The 19,158-nt window shown below is 33.7% G+C and overlaps 1 protein-coding gene across 2 annotated transcripts in view; it reads left to right on the top strand.

Annotated features, from left to right (window-relative positions):
• Positions 1–19,158, top strand: part of LOC126743349 (protein C-ets-1) — a 160,330-nt gene that overhangs the window by 131,533 nt on the left and 9,639 nt on the right. The window lies entirely within an intron of this gene.

Below are 19,158 nucleotides of genomic sequence, written 5' to 3' on the forward strand. Positions count from 1 at the left end.
TAAAGTTGTATTAGCCACGTTGTATTAGTGTTGTGCCATGGTCACTCTTATCAGTTGTCATTCAAATGATGTGAAGATTTTATGGTTAAGATTGGCCTCAACTGCCTGGAAGTAGTGAGTTGTTTTTTTTAAACAGATAGACAACAGAATATATCACTTTAACAAGGCCTCTCTCGACCATTTTACCGATAAAGATCGAAATCCCTTGTCCTATATATAATACACCTGTAGCACCTGTAGTACCCAAGGTGCACGATGGTCGGTCGGTTCGCAGATTCTCGAATTACCAAAAACTCACACCACCATTATCTAAAAGGAAAAATCTCGTTTTACAATTTGGCATTTTTTTATATGAAGACGCTGGGTTGGGAACTGCTCTTTCCCACGACATCCGATCAAAGGACCTTCCGACTAATTTCGTTCGGGTGAAACAAAGGGTTCCTTCTTGTTCACCGGCTGAATAGAATTCACGTTAGAATTATATACGTCGTACTTTCATGTCTGTTACACTTGGCACAAAAGGGCACCCCTTATAGTATTCGAGTATCGCGAAGACGCTAGTACTACGAAGGTGTCTGTGTAAATTTTCTAAAGTTCTGCAAGTTGGTTGGATGTTCGGGAAAATGGTCGTTCTTTGGAAGTTGATTCCATGGATGTCGATATGACGTTCTTCTAGGCCTCAAGTTGATTTGACTGATCGATATTCATGAATCGAAACTTGTCTGTACAGTTCTAGGTGGAATGATATGGGTCAGTTTGGAAGACCATTTACCCTGATATTATTAATAAAACAGAGTCCAAGTATCTCAAGACTTAGATATAGCTATAGCCCTCTTTTGTATGTACTTTAACAGCAAGGGTGTTTCGGTACAAAACTCCATATTTGAAAGAGTTGGCCGAATTTAAGCCTTGTAAAGCATTTTCCTATTTAATACATTCGTATACTGATATAGTACAGACAGAAGTCAAATTTACAAAGAAAACACCCGTTTCTTCTATACTAGTACCTATTCTTCTTCTTCTTTTTCTTACCTTGTAATAAACCCAAACTAATTACCATAAGAGGGCATCATCATTATCATCATCAACCGAAACGTCGGTTGTTCTCAGTTCTTGCTCATTCAAGCATCCAAAAAAGTGACGGTGGTGGTGGTGGTGGTAAAGTGGTGGGGGGAGTAGAGAGGAACGGCAAGAACGTGCTCCCTAGGACGCTCAGTCAAGTCGCGCTCGTTCGTCCGTTCGCGTTTCGCTGTGACGTCACCGAAAGTGTGTGTGAGAGAGAGAGAGAGAGAGAGAGAGAGAAAAACCGCGAGTTTTTCAAATTCGATTTGGTTTTTCCCGCGGTCGGAAACTACCACGGCGGCCTCACTACGTCAACGCACCATGGTCCTACAGGTGCTTGACCACGTCAGCACTAGTGAGGAGGAATCGTTTTACGGGGATTGTCCCACTAGTTTGGCCAACGTTATTAGCTCCTATACGAATTTAGATGTTAACGTTAATACTACCGGGCAGCCCACTTGTACAGTCATTTCTCCAGGTTAGTAGTAATGTCAGAAACATTTTGCCAAGGTCCCTCTTTTTGTTTTGGTCAATTAGAACTGCTTGAAACACAATTAGGCTGTTCACTGGTCCTTCGAATCGGATAATAATTTCAGTTCTTGTAACGCACACGATTATTTACATCCTCTAGGTAAATTTTTTTTGGTCCTACAGTCTGGAAGATAGCACATGTACATGCCATGCCTAAAACGGCTAGTCTATCGGAACTATTTGCCTATTTATTATCTGTGGTAATTGAAATATTGGAAAGAGTAATCTATTAACAGGTTATGAAGTTCCTCACGGATCATATACTTCTTGATCTGCAGTCTCAAGGTGCCATAGAAGCTTTGCTAAAAGTAATGGGTAATATCAGCTCAGCTTAGCACTGATATTGCTAGATTCCCCTAAGGCTTTTGATATTATTGATCGCAATCAATTTTGTACTTCAAGGCAGGGAGTTCCTAGAACTTTCCAGTTAGAACAACAGTCCATGAACACCCATAAATTTAACTGAATAATTTTGATTCTGATGATCCAAGTAGATCCTATGACAAATGATGATAATGTCAAGATACCCCTTTTTGCGTCCCTGGAAAATGCCATAATTCCTTGTCATAGACTTCAGAGGTATCTTCATTAGTAATGTCTCTTATTAGTGTAATTGCATTCACATTTTTGAAGATAACCATATTTTAGACAAGTGACAGCTGGCAATGACGATACTGATATAACCTTAAAATTTCTTTTGAGCTTTCTTAAGGATCCTGCTTTTTTGTTCAAGTAGTGGCATGTTTTCTTTAGCCTAAACCCTTATAACAAAATTTTGACTTTGGCAGGTAATTTAAGATATTGAGAGATTTTATATCATTAACAGTTGCTAGGGTAAACTATGATTCTTGCCACGGCTACAAATGAACGTGGTAGAAAAAAATCCTCTTTCCAATGTGATTTTTTGGTCCTTTGAGCCGAAAAACCTATGAGTTTCAAAGTTAAGTCTTACGATAAATGATTATTTAGTCCAGGCACCTTTTTTGGTCCTAGAGCACATTAGTAGCTTCATAAACACTTCATAGATTTATCTTGATCTTAGACAATCTTAATTAGTTCCTTCTAGGCATAAGTACGTCGTCCAATTTTCGGGTCCTGTGACATCCGATGTTTCTAATCCTTGGAAAATTTCCATAATTCTTTATAGATACTTTCCTTTACACTCCAGCGATATTTCCATCAGGAACGTTTCTGATTATTGTAATTACTTTACTAATTTTGAACATAACCACATTTTATTGGGTAAGTGACAAGCTTCCTTATTATATACTTTAGAAATCACTACTTCTTCTTCCCATATTCCTTGGCCAGTATGTACTGGATTATGGTCCTTTGAGCCGGAAAAGTTTTAGTCTCATACACGTTCTATAGACTTATATTATATTCTAAGGGTTAATCTGGGTTAGTTCTTTCTAGGTACAACTTCACAATTTTTTTGGTCCTTCGAGTGGGAAAAACCTCCGAGAATTAGATACTCTAGATTTAATACGTCCTACGACAAATGACTATATCGTCCAGGTACACTTTTTTGGAATCATATATCATATTTTGCAGAGCATCTACAATATTTTTTTTGGTCCTTCGAGCCGAAGAATTCCTGGAATTTTCCACTCACAATTACATCGTCTAAGTAAGAACATTTTCTGGTCCTACGTCAAACGATTATCCAGATACACTTCCCAAAGAGAACTCCCGTAATTCCTAGTATATTCTCCCTTTCCTTTATACAAGTGACGAGAAGTTCGTGGGATGTTCTTTTTATGCCCATTTACTTAAGTTCAGTGGTGGATTTTTTTTGTTTGCAGCTTCCTTTTTCAGTATATACCTCGCTTATAGGTGGCTCTATCTTTTTTCACTTGGGTATTATTGTCTTCTTTGTCCTAAGTGCAAAAATGAAATTTTGCCTGTAGTCTCTCAAAGTAGGAGAACGATTTTTCGCGACGACCATCATTGGAGATTGCGCTCTCTCAAATACAGAAAATTCGTGGTCCTTCGAGCCGTAAATTCCTGTAGATTTTAGTCCCATAAAAACTCTATAGGTAGTTCTGATTTATTTCCTTCTAGGCACAATCCCTTCGTAAATAAGGACATTTTCTTCTTTAGTGTGCCTGGACGAGTAATATACACATAACTTGGTCCTTAGAGTGGGAAAAACTCAATTTCTTGTTCACAGCTACTATATCGCCCAGATACACTCTTTTCTACTGGATTGGATCATTGCATTGACATGTTAGAACATGCAGTGAGGGAACAGAGAAACGAGTGACTGGGATAACTTACTGTAGTTCCATTTAATTGTAACCGTTTTGCTACGTCACGCCACAACAGTTACGACCATTTTTTTTCACGAATAATTTCCATAAATCATCCTTTAAAAATTAAAATCGCTTGGTCAACTGTGACGACACACTTTTACACCGTTTTAACGCAATTAACTTCTTCTGAAACTTTCAGGTTCGGACCAGTTAGACTGTAACAAAAAAAAAATAATTACACAATTAAACAGTCATCCTGCTCCCCCCTCCCCCCCTTCTCATACTGTTTGCGCAATAACTGAAAATTAACGTTTATTTTACTAAAATGCGTTTTGGATGCGCAATAGTTGCGTTGCGCTCCGTTGGTCCCCCGTAACATTATTCAACGTCTTTAAAATATTAATTTAGATGCCTCCTAATGAAATATTATAAAATTCTCATGGTTAATGCCTGTCATTATCGTCATCGTATAAATTATATAGTCGGTTTTTTAATATCTCTGAAATTACTGCAACAGGATTTGTTTTGTTTCGTGATACGGAGCTACTACTGGGGATTTTTTTACATTTTAATGGGATTCCCAGAAGACCAGACTCATCAGATGATGGTCCTTTGAACCGGAAATTGGCTTTTTTAGTGTGAAGCCAGCCTAAACTGTGTATCGAGTGACAGTTGTTAACGACTCACTTTGCACTCATAGTTTATTAATTAACGATTGATTGGTTGATTAAATGGGGTATTTTTGCTTTCAGTGCACTAAACGTGTCTCAATTTTGTTATTTTGTCTTAGTCGAAAATCGAAAGAGAGGCATATGTTTGACCCGACCGGATAGCAGCTGACTTGCAAGGGTCTTTTACTGGGTGTATCTGCCTTATGGCCCCGTCCACCTGTTACACAGACTCGTGCCTACATAATAACCCAACCACCGACGACAACAGTTTCGAGATTTTCGGTTTTATAATTGGCCCCTTGGAACAACCGTTATATTACTGCCCTTTACGGTCTCTAACTGTGAAGTCGTTTTGGTTTGGGGTACAAAAAAGGAAAAGTTAGGTTAAGGTTGACAGTAGTAGCAATTTATCTGTTCCAAGTATAATAACTACTAAATTTATGTAAAATGGATCGTTTTGCGCACTTTTACGCAGGTTACGCATTTTTACATAATATTATTATAAAAAACCCAGCGCTCCCTCTAATTTACCACCCATTCTTTTTTACACTGACACGAAAAGTTTGGTTAACGTTCAAACAGTATGTGACAAATGACATTTAAATGGGTCTGTCTACAGTTGCAAGCACGGCCAGTAGAATTTTGCTTAATTGTACGTTAAATTCATTATGTATTCAGTATTTATCAAATTATATACTTTTTCAGTTAACATTCGTTTTATGGATTTTGATAGCAGATTTAGATACAAAAAATTGAGTCACTTTTATCTACAGTTTTTCTATGACAACGAGTTAGGCTAGCATCCCAATCTGGACAGTAATAAATTATTGAATTAATCCAGGAAAATGTTTGGTTTTAATTAACTAAGTGCTTCCTTTTTATCCCTGTGATTTATTTAGCACTACTTGTCAAAGTCAGATTCTGACGTTGACATCATCAAGGCCATTATGATACAATCTTTGGACAGTAAAATAATTGTTTTCTTGACAAAACCGGTATTTGCACACGTGACATTGACATTTGGAAGAATGATATGATACCCTCGGCACAGTAGAAATACGTCCATGAAATGAATAATAATTATGTCAAAAAAATATTTTGATATAGAAAGACATGATTGCTCGGGACAGTAAAGTCGACTTAAGGATTATTAAAATAATCTCTCACCTATCAGAATCGTGTGACAGTTAACAAGACATTCTTGATTGGTAAACCTTAACCTTAATTAGTTACTTTTAGCATTCGCGTTTTCCAAAGAAAAATAAATTACGAGGGTAGGGTTAAATGTTTTGACGATGACGTATGGGTGACAAGACATCTTCGGCACAGTAAAATTATAACTCCAATGCATTATGTATTTATTTATGTATAAATAGTTTGACACTCAAACGCATACCCAATGTCATCTGTCAAAATACTTTTGTGACATTTGGTATTGACAGACGTGACATAATATGTATGTTCTTGACACAGTAATAGCGGAAAAAAAATCCCCGTGCAGTAAATTTGACTTTTCAATAATCTTGACCCATACATAACCTTATTTAATTGTTGACATTATATGAATTCTAAGACTTTCTCGACACACATTAAAATCGTACTTCCAATGCGTTCTTCAGTTATTTATGTTTTAATATTTTGACTTACAAAAACACACTTTACGTCATTTGTCACAACACGTATGTGATATTTGACGTTTCTAGATATATCAGATATACATACTCGGTGCAGTCAAATCGTAATCCAATGCCTTATCTATTCATTTATATATAAATATTTTGATACTCAAATGCATACTCTGTGTCATCTGTCAAAATCGGGTTATGACATTTGACATTGACAGATACATCAGACATTCTCGAGGCAGTGATGACAAAAAGAAAACTTGGCACAATAAAATTGACTCGTCGACAATGTTGATTTGTAAACCGTTACCCTAAATAATTACTTAATTGGTTTATCGTGCTCCTTTAAGATTGATTAACATATGACACCAAAAAAAAAACATTCTGTAATCTGTCAGCTGTCAAAATAATTACTCTTTGACAGTTGACCTCTATATAATTGATAAAACATGCTCGGCACAGTAAAATCGTAACTTCAATGCATTTTGACGCGCTGAAACGCATACCCAGTGTTTGATATTGACAGATACTCGTACATCAGAAATTCTTGACGCAATAATAACAAAAAAAAACTCAGTCGAGTAATATTGACAACTATGATCTGTCACTGGACAAAATAATGAGTTCTTTGACAATTGACATTCTCGACGCAGTAATAACGAAAGAAAAACTCGGCACTGTAAAATGAACCCTTCGACAATCTTGACTCGTAAACCGTAACCCTACTTTTAATTTGTTTATCGTGCCTATTAAGTATTGACCACGCCCTGTAATCTGTGGTTTAATAATTAACTAATCGGATTTAAAAACATTTTTAATTATTTATTTCCGCTTTTAATTTTATATCATATTATGGGGAGTCAATATATCGAGTTGTTTAAATTCAAGTCATTTTTTTGCATCCTCTTTGGTCATGAGGGGTTGCCTTATATATACCATAAGACACATAAACCTCGAGACTATCGAGGGATGAGAAAGCGAGGACCTTTTTTTGATATTTAATTTTATTATTTCTTTAGACTTTTGGGTTATTGAGAGAGGAATTTAATATTTATAAATAATTTTAGAATAACCATTTAATTAATTTAAGCGCATGGGATAAAAGTTTAATTAATTCAGAGGTTTGTAACAAAAAGTCATCATGTAATTAAAAGTCTTGCAATAAGCTTTTAATTAATTTAAGAGGTTGAAATATATGCGTATCATTCAAATGTCTGTTACAGTAAAATTTTGGAAAAATTGCTTTTATGTCTTTGAGTTGATAAAAAATAATTTTTATTGGCATTTGAATAAATAAAACATTTATTCCAGGCTGTTGAGTTACTCGTAGGCACTTGGGTTTCATTAAAAACGTATTCCAGGTACTTAAATTAATTAGAATCTTAGTTCAGCACTTTGAATTAATCATTAATTAATTAATTAAATGCCTATAAGTAACCCAAAATTTAGAAATAAAATTTTAAATAATTCAAGAGCTTGGAATAAGTGTCTTAACTGAATGCCTATAATTATTATAGAATAATTAAGTCCCTGAAGAAATTTTCTGCTTACGTTCCAAAAACCACGCCCTGTCAAAATAATCATTCTTTGACAATTGACATTTATATGAGTGAAAAGAGAAAGCGCACCCTGCGTCATCTGTCAAAATCCGTTTATAACATTTGACATTGACACATATATCAGACATTCTCGTCACAGTAAAATCGTACTCCCAATGCGTTCTTCAGTTATTTATGTTTTACTATTTTGACTTACAAAAACACACTTTACGTCATTTGTCACAACACGTTTGTGATATTTGACGTTTCTAGATATATCAGATATACATACTCGGTGCAGTCAAATCGTAATCCAATGCCTTATCTATTCATTTATATATAAATATTTTGATACTCAAATGCATACTCTGTGTCATCTGTCAAAATCGGGTTATGACATTTGACATTGACAGATACATCAGACATTCTCGAGGCAGTGATGACAAAAAGAAAACTTGGCACAATAAAATTGACTCGTCGACAATGTTGATTTGTAAACCGTTACCCTAAATAATTACTTAATTGGTTTATCGTGCTCCTTTAAGATTGATTAACATATGACACCAAAAAAAAAACATTCTGTAATCTGTCAGCTGTCAAAATAATTACTCTTTGACAGTTGACCTCTATATAATTGATAAAACATGCTCGGCACAGTAAAATCGTAACTTCAATGCATTTTGACGCGCTGAAACGCATACCCAGTGTTTGATATTGACAGATACTCGTACATCAGAAATTCTTGACGCAATAATAACAAAAAAAAACTCAGTCGAGTAAAATTGACAACTATGATCTGTCACTGGACAAAATAATGAGTTCTTTGACAATTGACATTCTCGACGCAGTAATAACGAAAGAAAAACTCGACACAGTAAAATGAACCCTTCGACAAATCTTGACTCGTAAACCGTAACCCTACTTTTAATTTGTTTATCGTGCCTATTAAGTATTAACCACGCCCCGTAATCTGTGGTTTAATAAATATTAAATTTAATAATTAACTTATCGGATTTAAAAACATCTTTAATTATTTCCGCTTTTAATTTCATATCATATTATGGAAAGTCAATAACATACCGAGTTGTTTAAATTCAAGTCATTTTTTTGCATCCTCTTTGGTCATGAGGGGTTGCCTTATATGTATACAATAATACACATAAACCTCTAGAGACTATCGAGGGATAAGAAAGCGAGGACCTTTTTTTTGATATTTAATTTTATTATTTCTTTAGACCTTTGGGTTATTGAGAGAGGAACTTAATATTTATAAATAATTTTAGAACAACCATTTAATTAATTCAGGCGCATGGGATAAAAGTTTAATTAACTCAGAGGTTTGTAACGGAAAGTCATCATGTACCTTAAGTCGGCTGAGAAAAGTCCTGCATTAATTTTTATTGGCATTTGAATAAATAAAATATTTATTCCAGGCTGTTGAGTTACTCGTAAGCACTTGATTTTTATTAAAAACGTATTCCAGGACTTTGAATTAGTCATTAATTAATTAATTAAGTGCCTAAAAGAAACCCAAAATCTAGAAATAAACTTTTGCTTATAATTATAGAATAATTAAGTCCCTAAAGAAATTTTCTGCTTAAGTTTTATTTCCCACTAAAAAAACCACGCCCTGTCAAAATAATCATTCTTTGACAATTGACATTTATATGAGTGAAAAGAGAAAGCGCACCCTGCGTCATCTGTCAAAATAAGTTTGTAACATTTGACGTTGACAGATATATCAGACAATCTTGGCACAGTAATAATAAAAAGAAATCCTACTGGACGCAATAAAACTAAATTCACATATGGTGAGGGCACCTTGCGAGTATATATACGTGATGATTAAGAAAAAAAAAAGGTTCGAATGTTTTCAAACATCGATAAGATCGCGGCACTGTCATAAAGTTTTGCGAGCCGTATCTTAACCGATAAGAAACGCGCATACAAATTTCGGTTTACGTTCAAATACCGAGAAAATTCGACGTTCGAATGCGATAAGTCGGTTTTTATGTTTAGGATTTCCAATTAAAAGGCTTCTTATCTTCGTGGGAGTATATGGTGGAGATGACAACTGTCATCAACTTTTTTGACAGAGGATCACAATGTCTTGTACCTAAATCTGCCAAATGACTGTGGCCTCCGTGAGGTTCCTGCAAGGTTAAATAATATCCGTTTAAGAAATAAATTATATATATATAGGAACGTTTCGAGTTCATGGTAGTACAAATTCGTTCGAGTAGTACGTAAAACCCATCGAGAGTGAACTTCTTCTCGTCGTTCGTTATAATAAATGCGGCAGGTGGCTGAAAATGCCTCGCACCTGTCCCGTCCACCAGTTTGTATTTTTTTAACTGAAAACTTGCACTTGCCCGAGCGGTTCTACGTCATCAACTCCTTTGTCGGTTGATTCTATATAGTTTTAAATACGGCCGTTACATTTTAAAAGCATTGCTTTTAACGCAAACATCCGCACCTTCAAGGTTCCACGGAGAATAGCCAGCCACACGCCTTAACTTTTTCTTTAATAACAAAATAACACCGTCGTCCTGTTTTTGACGAAATTTATCGAAGTTTTTGTTGCTACCGCAGATAGATTACGTCCTCTTTTAAGACGTAGACTGCAGCACCAGCTTCGAAAATAAACATCACTTTTATTATAATGTTATAGGGGATACAGTCGCATTCGAAGTTCACGCAATACGGACGTTGTTTTGTGCGATACGGTCATGCCTAGAAGGGAATTGTTGCAACGTACGTATTTTAGCAATTCATTTAACTTTAACACTCAAACTAACTGAAAATCAAATCGTCAACTCTCAAGAAATTAGAGAGGGTATTAAAAGTTCTTCATGGGTTAGGACGCGAACGTGTGAAGCAACCATTAGTTCAGTACAGTGACGTATAAAGTTTCTGTCGCAGAGATCACTTTTGCGCGATGTTAATGATAACCTGTCTTGTATAAATACAGTGACGTTGACAGATGACAGGCGTGAGATGACTAACGTGAGACAAAACTGTGACAAATACAAGGATAATCGATGTTAATATTTTCGATGAATATAATTTAATTATTGAATAGTACACTCACGAATGGCAGCTACAAATAGAGTATTACTTAACGTATAATGTCCTTATTACTGGCGTGAGACAAAAACCATGAACTTCAGCAAATAAATTAATTAATATAAAACTGATTGTAATATTCATTAGTGTTTAATTTTAATGCTTTAGAGTGTAAATTATTATCTAATTACGTCATAAAAACTATTTGGTTATATAATTAATATGTCTCAATAGAGTAACTTCTAGAGTCATTATTACTGGTTTGAGATTATAATTTGATAGTACAATTACAATGACGATGACCCCTACATGGAGTAATAATGACAGATGACATTTGACGTGAATTTTACTGTCGTGAGAAAAAACAGATTCACATAACGTATAAATTAATTTACAAAAAAATATTTTTTTTTTCTAAAAAAAAGTTTTGTCACAAGAGTCATTTTTTTGCACCCTCGTTGGTCATTATTGTCGTATACGTATGGCGGGTCGCCTATGCTTTATGTGACATAATGTAAATGGGACCAACGAGAGCTAAAACTATAATACGAATTTTTCAAGAACTTTAAATGGGTGTTATCAAACCTAGAGCGATTTAAAAACATTTTTTATTATTATGTCTTTAATTCATGTAAACCTGTGAGAATTATTTGAATTATTCATAACTTATTTAATACATTCAAGTCTTTTTTTTTCGTCCTCGTTGGCCAATGTTGCTGTATGATTTACGCGACCTCAAAATTGATCAACGAGGGGTCAAAAAATGAATTTTTTTTTTTTAATTACTTAGGGCAATAGACACATTTATTAAATAAATGAATTTAAATCCCAAATGATTCACTAACAATAATTGTTCTTTGCGGTTAAACCCAATAGAATTATCTTATTATTGAAAAATATTTAAATTGAATTATGTGACAAAAGTCATTTTTTTGAATCCTCGTTGGTCAGTTTGCGTACACCTATGGCGGATCGCCTATATTTATTGCGACATAATCTGATTGTTGGGAGCCAATAAGGACTAAAAAATACGATTTTTATGATTATCTTTAAAAAATAAATATGTTATATTTAATAGGAAACGAAATATCATGAGATATGTGAATTTTAAAGAAAAACACAAAAGTTAAGTTTTAGGGTATTTTTTTTTCTGAATTTAACAAGTCTTTTTTTTTTGCAACCTCGTTGGTCTCGCTTTGCCAATAAAAAGTTGCGACCAACGAGGGCTAAAACCAAATCCTTCCTCGATACAATAAGTAATTAAATATTAAACTAAATTTAAAAGTCTTTTTTTTGCATCCTCGTTGCACACTATTGTCGTATACGTACGATCGGTTGTCGACGAGGGATAAAATATATTGACCCTTTATTTAGATTAATTAGGGCAATTATTATTACCCTAATTACCTATTTACCTATTATAGGTAAACACATTTGACTTAACAAAATTTAATTCCAATTATTGTTTATAGGGTTATTAAACTCAAAAAAACAAACTTAAAATATATTATATTCTAAGAGTCATATTTTTTCATCCTCGTTGTTAATTTTATGTATACATATTATGGCAGATTGCCTAATGCCTATGCTTTATGTCGAGAGACCAACGAGGGCTAAAACCAAAGACTTTTAAATTTATAATGTTTGAGAACTTGAAATATTATATCCCTTATATAAAGACAGTAACGATGCCGTTTGACTTATGACATAATTATTACTGCCACGAGACAAAATCGTGAACTTAAAACAAAATTTAAAGTTTATAGACAGTAAAGAGGACATTCTGACGGTTAAACAGTATCTTTATGGAAGTAATGACTTACAAAAGATATGTGCGTCTCATCGAGAACTACAAATTTTATTAAGGGTTTTTTTCAAAAAAATGTTTTTTTGAAAAAACTTGCATTCTTTCCGAATAAGATGGCGTATCAAGTTTACCGCTATCATTTATACAGGTTGAGCACTGTCCATCTGAAAATACCCTTTTTTACACTTTTTTTTGTCTACTCTTAATAACTTTTTAGTGGCGCCACCTAGGACTCAAAGCCTTATGGACGGTTTATAGTCCGTAATGAGAAGAATATTTTCCAATATTAATCGAACTTCTAAGTAAAACCGTTTTCGAGTTATGAATTAATGAACTTTTTTTCACTTTTGAAATTAATTGTGCCCACCCTGTATGTCATAGTTAAATTGTAACTGCTTGAGCAAATGCGTCATTCATTTTAGTACAAAATACTAAAATCTCAATTTTTTACCATGATTGCAAGTACCCAAAAGTATTTTTTTCCGATTTAGTACCATCGCTAAAAATCACCCTGCACACTGAAAGCCATCCATGGCCGCGTCTCCATGGCAACGAAAACGGGGAATTTCGCCGAAAAAAGACCCTTTTTCTAATCGATTTTTAATTATTAAAACTTATAGGAATCGGGCCAGAATTGATGTTAAGCTGTTCCTAAAGCTTTCTACTATTTTTCCATGTGCCAATCATAAGTTAAAAACCTTTTTTTATACCCTAAAACATCGTCTGAAAATGGCCGATTTTGACGTTTATGCCCGATTTTAATGGCGTCTTTTACGGCGGTTTTGACAACATGGCGTCACAGCGGACGAATTGACTTGGACTTGCTTCCTAATTTCATTGATAAAATGCTTAAAATAGCTCAAAGCTTTCAGGAATTGGTATGGAAATATTCAAGAGACTCTGGACAATCCGAATACATGCATATCTTTTACTCAATCGTGTTCTTTTAGCCGTAATAATTCGGCAAAGTTTTGACGTTTTAAGAATTTAACGTGTATTATTTTAATATTCAGACGACACAGTGGTCTATACAAGGCATTTTGCTAGACAAAAATTACAATACAGTAGGTCCTAATGAAAAAAAATAAAAATTGTGAGTTTTAAGTCATTTGACTACCTATCATAATTTTTGTGCTTTGGTGCGATTAGATTGAAATTTGGTATGTAGGTTTTATTTAATTAAGGGTAAAATTCTTGAATTTTTAAAAAGCTTTAACCTATGTGTTTAAGTGCTTGAGTCATATTAAAGCACACTTAGATTAGAGCGGACCCTCTTATCAAATCATGGTTCTCTGAAGCATTAACTGTGTAACACAGTGACTTTGACAGATGACGTTTTTATTACTGGCGTGAGATTACAAACCTGTGCTGCGATTATCAAAGATAAAACCGCATTCATTAAAGAGAACCAATGAGGTGCAATAACAAAAAAAAATTGAACAAGGGCATTTATTAAGCGCACTGACATCGACAGATTAACGTTTAAGGCTAATACATGTTTCTAATACAGCCACAGTAAATAGATGATAAATGACGTAAATATTACTGTCCTGAGACAAAACCGTAAACAGTCAATCGACAATTTATAAAACACGTTGAACATCGGATGAAGGACGTATCGGAGCCAATGAGGTGCACGCATCAAGACAAAGTATCCCCCAAAAAATCGGGAGGAAAACGAGGCGTCTCCTCCGATTGTTCTCGCGAGAGTAAAATATCGCGTCGTCGTCCCCCCCTCAAATAGCGGCGACCCTGTGTACGGTCGTGGAGCGATTGGCCCGCCACACGGTTCCGCCTCCTCGTGCCGCCCATTCCTCTCCAATCCCGCACGCTCGCCAGAATCGTCGGTTAGTTTACGGTTTATTTGAGTCATCGTTATCATCATCTCGCTCCGATTTACATACATTTAGCATAACACATAGAGTAATTAAAAGTATGAGAGGGTTCAATCCCATAGTGACAAGTAGGCATCATCTTTACCCTAAACTCGATTGCGCAGCGTGCGGTTGCGGTCTAACCGAACTAAAATAATTGACATTTGTCACAGTCGGTAAAATAGTCTACTGTAATACCGATCCGTCATAGAAATCTGCCTGTCATTTCTATGACGGATCGGGATTACAGTAGACTATTTTACCGACTGTGACAAATGTCAATTATTTTAGTTCGGCTATTCAAAATTTTAGAATGGCGCGAAATTTAAAATTATTGACCCATTAAATCAATTTTTAACAGCGTAAAGGCTGTGAATCTCGATCACAAACTCTAAAAAATTATGAAATAGTGCAAGTGTATTAATTTAATTTTTGAAGAGGCTAAGAGTGATAATGTTTGTAATTTAAGTTTATTTTATACATTTTTTAATTGAATACGTTAGTGTTTTGACATTAAATTCATCAAATCTACTTTTAAGCTGTTAAGTTAATGCATTTAGGCCCTTCAAAAAAATAAATCGTTAATTGCACTTTTTCACTGATTTTTAGAGAATGTGAAAGAGATTTTACAGCCCAATACGCTATCAAAAAAAGATTTAATGGGTCAATTATGTAAGACAATCTTTTAGAGATTAAGTATAATATATTTAGTCCTATTTTGAGAATTAAATGCTCGATACTAACAATATTAATTTCACTGTTATCAACAAATTAACAAGGGTAGGGGTAGAATTTAAGTCAATTGTAAAGTAAGTTTATAATTTATTGTCTTAAAAGGGATCCTGATACAATTTGTTTTTGTGCTGCTTTAGCACAACACTCCATGGTATGTATTTTGCTTTTTACATTTTACATTTTGGGGATATGATACAAAAATTACAATTTATCAAATTTATAAATTAATTATTTACAGACATAAGAACTATATTTCTCAAAAATATGCCCTAAAAATTTTACGTTTACTACCTACTTTTTTGTACAGAGGGTACCCAAAAATGTTAGGGGAGTGGTAATATATAAAAACTAATCCTGTAATTAAAATATTCTTTATGGAGAGTATGATATTAAAAATTAGTTGACACTGATGTATACCCTTAATTCTAGATGTCATCGGTCCTTTTTCTTAAATATTCAAAGAGCATCCCTGGATCTTACTCCCACCTTATCGAGGTGAGGTACCTCCTTGAGTAGTGACCTGGTAGGATGGAAGTTGTTTCACTTATTGTGCTTTTGGTACTTCCTAGCAGCAAAGCACTGATGATACCTTCCGTCAGACCTAGTAAAAAGTGGTCTAGCATAATTATGTTCATTCTGAACATTATATTGAGATTGCTGGATTATGATAGCAGGTAATAAAGTCAATTTATCTTCCCAAGGTACTTGAGCCTCAACCAGTACTGGGGCATTTTGAATAATACTTGGGCCAGCAATTGGGAGAGCACACTTTCTTAAATGAGTATGTATAGTATTAGTAAATGAAATATCCTCAAAATGGTCTTGACATAAATAACACCTTGTTGAGGTTGGGCTTAAACCAAGTATTTTAAACCATTGGGACCTCCTAATAATGTCACTTTCAGGAAATTTAAAGAAAATTTTATTTTTGTATGAATCTTCAATAGGACAATAGTATGTATTAGAACAAGTGGGTGCCTTGCATTTAAAAATTAATTTTCCTGGTGATGACATTATTAGGGCAGTTTTAAAATGGTAAACAACAATTTTAGGTGACCTACAACATGGTGAAAACTATTTGATAAAAAAAATTGCACTTACCCCATCCTAGGGATCTGAAACCACACAATAAAACAACAAAAAAGCTTCTGCCTATATTATGAAATTACACTTTAATGACTTTAAGCTACATTTTTAACTATTTTTTGTTGAGAAAAAACCAAAGGACACACCCAATGGACGCCCAAATAAAAAGGAATAAGCAATGGCGACGATCGATGATGCGAAGGTGGGTGATGGCAAGGAAGGAAAGAAAATCGATAATAATAATGACAATTATGACAGAAGTTGGCCCTCGATGCCGTCTAACCGAACTAAATATCTTAGGTTAAGGTTTAAAACTTGATGACCAATTTAGGCTACCTTTCAAACACTCTTTTAATATTTATTTCTCTATGGCATAACAGGGATTTTTTCCTCTCTTTTATTGTTTCCTAAGGATTTCTTGGGTGCGGTTACTAGACAAAGCGATATAAAGGTTCGTAGACAAAATGGCGAATTAGAAACATAACCTCAATGTCAACTGTTTATATACAGTGACGATGAGAGATAATATATTTTGACGTATGACAAGTGTTACTTGTAGTAGTAAGAGGGTAATTTAGCCTTAATTAGATTAAAATTAAGGTCCAGTGGCGTCCCGTGGGGCAAAAAAATGTATGCCAATGATTTTTTTTCAATTTTAGTATTTGTTGACAAAAAAAATAAATAGCGTTTTATTGCATGCCACTACTAGATAAAATTGGTTTATTAATTTTTGGTGAAAAAAATCACGGGTGCCTTGGAAAACAAAAAATCATTTCTGCATGGAGGTTTGACATTGACAAGTGACAGTTCTTCTAGAAAAATAATTAATAATAATAAAAAATCAGCCTGTATCTTGAATACTGTGCACTTCCGGACCAACATTTTCTCATATTTTTTTACCCATTGAAATATCTCCGTCTATTTTTCGAACACCCTGTATATCGTTGTGACGTGTTTTATATATAGTCTTTATTACTGGTGTGAGACAAAACTGTAAGTTCGAATAAATGTTGAAATATTCGAGAAATCAATAAATACACTATGTTAACCATTAGAACTCAAGATATTCATTTGCCATTAAGAGATAAATTATTTTATTTCTTACAGGCACTCCTGGAATAAGAATTCCATTATCACAACCTTTTTTTCAATGGATTTTATCCAATTCTTTTAAAATTACTAAAAAAAGTCTTCAAAGTAGTCCATAAATCTATAATGACTACTAGAAGTTAATATATTCACATACCAATAAGAGACAACGTTTTTTGTTCCTTACAGGCACTCCTGGACTAAGAATTCCAATATCTTGACTATTTGTGAATGGATTTTAGTGAATTTTTCAAAAAAGGCTAAAAAAATCTTTAGGATTGTCCATAAATCAACAACTTCTGAGTTATGACTATTAGAACCCAAGATATTCACTTGCCAATAAGAGACAAATTATTTCGTTCCTTACAGGCACTCCTTGAATAAAAATGTCATTTTCTTGACTTTTTGTGAACGGATATTAATCATTTCTTTAAAAAAGACTTTCAGACTAGTCCATAAATCAATAATTTACTCAAAAAATTTGGTTAAAAACACTTTTACATTCCTTCCATACAGTGTTTCCCCATTAATAGGTACAACCATCTATAAAAATCAAAATATAAATGATTTTATAAGGGTTTGTAATTAGCAAGGGTTTATATAGTAAAAAGAAACAAATATTCTATCCATTCTCGCCATTCTTTGAGAAACAGTGAACCAAATAAGTTTAAATAAGCATGCCGATACATTATCCACGTATTAAATAAGGAGGAAGCTGTATTGCCCGTTGCAGACGATATACCCAAGCGTCGTTTACAAATCGCCGAAAACTAAGCAACCCGCTATACTCAAACGTCAACAATTATTTAATATATTTTTTTGTTGGCAACACTGAAAATATTCAAAGGACACAAAATGGCGGCCATGGTTATCGTGGCTCCGAATTAATCCTTGCCGGAAGTAATGCTTTCTGTCAACTCTAATGGTGTTTTCCATTTATTCCACTTGAGCTAAACACATTTTTTTTTTATTAAAATATTTATTGATAATATATTTTTAATTTTATTATTTATTATACACACTTTTTTTTATTTTACAGGTATTTTTTGAATAATAATTCCATTGTCTTGATTTTTTATGAATGAATTTAAGTCAGTTCTTTAAAAAAGACTAGAAAAATCTTCACAGTAGTCCATAAATCAATAATTTCTAATTTTTTACCACTAAAATCCAATATGTTCACATGCCAATAAGAAATAAACTATTTTATTTTTTACAGGCACTTCTTGATTAAAAATTCTATTATCTTGACATTTTCTGGATGGATGCAGCTCACTTCTTTAAAAAGATTAAAAAACTCTTTAGAATAGTTCATGAATCAATAATTTCTAAATTTGAACTACTATAACTGAAGATATTTACATGTTAATAAGAGATAAAGTTTTTTGGACCCTTGGAATAAAAATGTGATTATCTTGACTTTTTCGTGAATGAATTTTAGTTAATTCTTTAAGAAAAACTAGAAATGTCTTCAGAACAGTTAATAAATCAATACTTTCAAATTGTTGACTACTAGAACTCAAAATTTTGTTCCTTACAGATATTTTTTGTCTTTTCATGACACTTCAATGAGAAAAATGTGTCAATATTTTGATTTTCAGTATATGGATTTTAATGTTCTCCAGAGTACCCTAGAAATCAATGATTACACAATATTTTAACCACTAGAACTCGAGATATTCACTTGTCAATAAAAGACAAATTATTTTATCTCTTCCAGGCACTCCAGTGAAAAAAATGTCAATATCTTGATTTTTAGTGAATGGATTTTAATCATTTTTCTAGAAAATACTTGAAAATCCCTAGGAGTATTTCAGAA

This window comes from Anthonomus grandis, chromosome 12 (genome assembly GCF_022605725.1).
Source record: "Anthonomus grandis grandis chromosome 12, icAntGran1.3, whole genome shotgun sequence".
Taxonomy (NCBI): domain Eukaryota; kingdom Metazoa; phylum Arthropoda; class Insecta; order Coleoptera; family Curculionidae; genus Anthonomus; species Anthonomus grandis.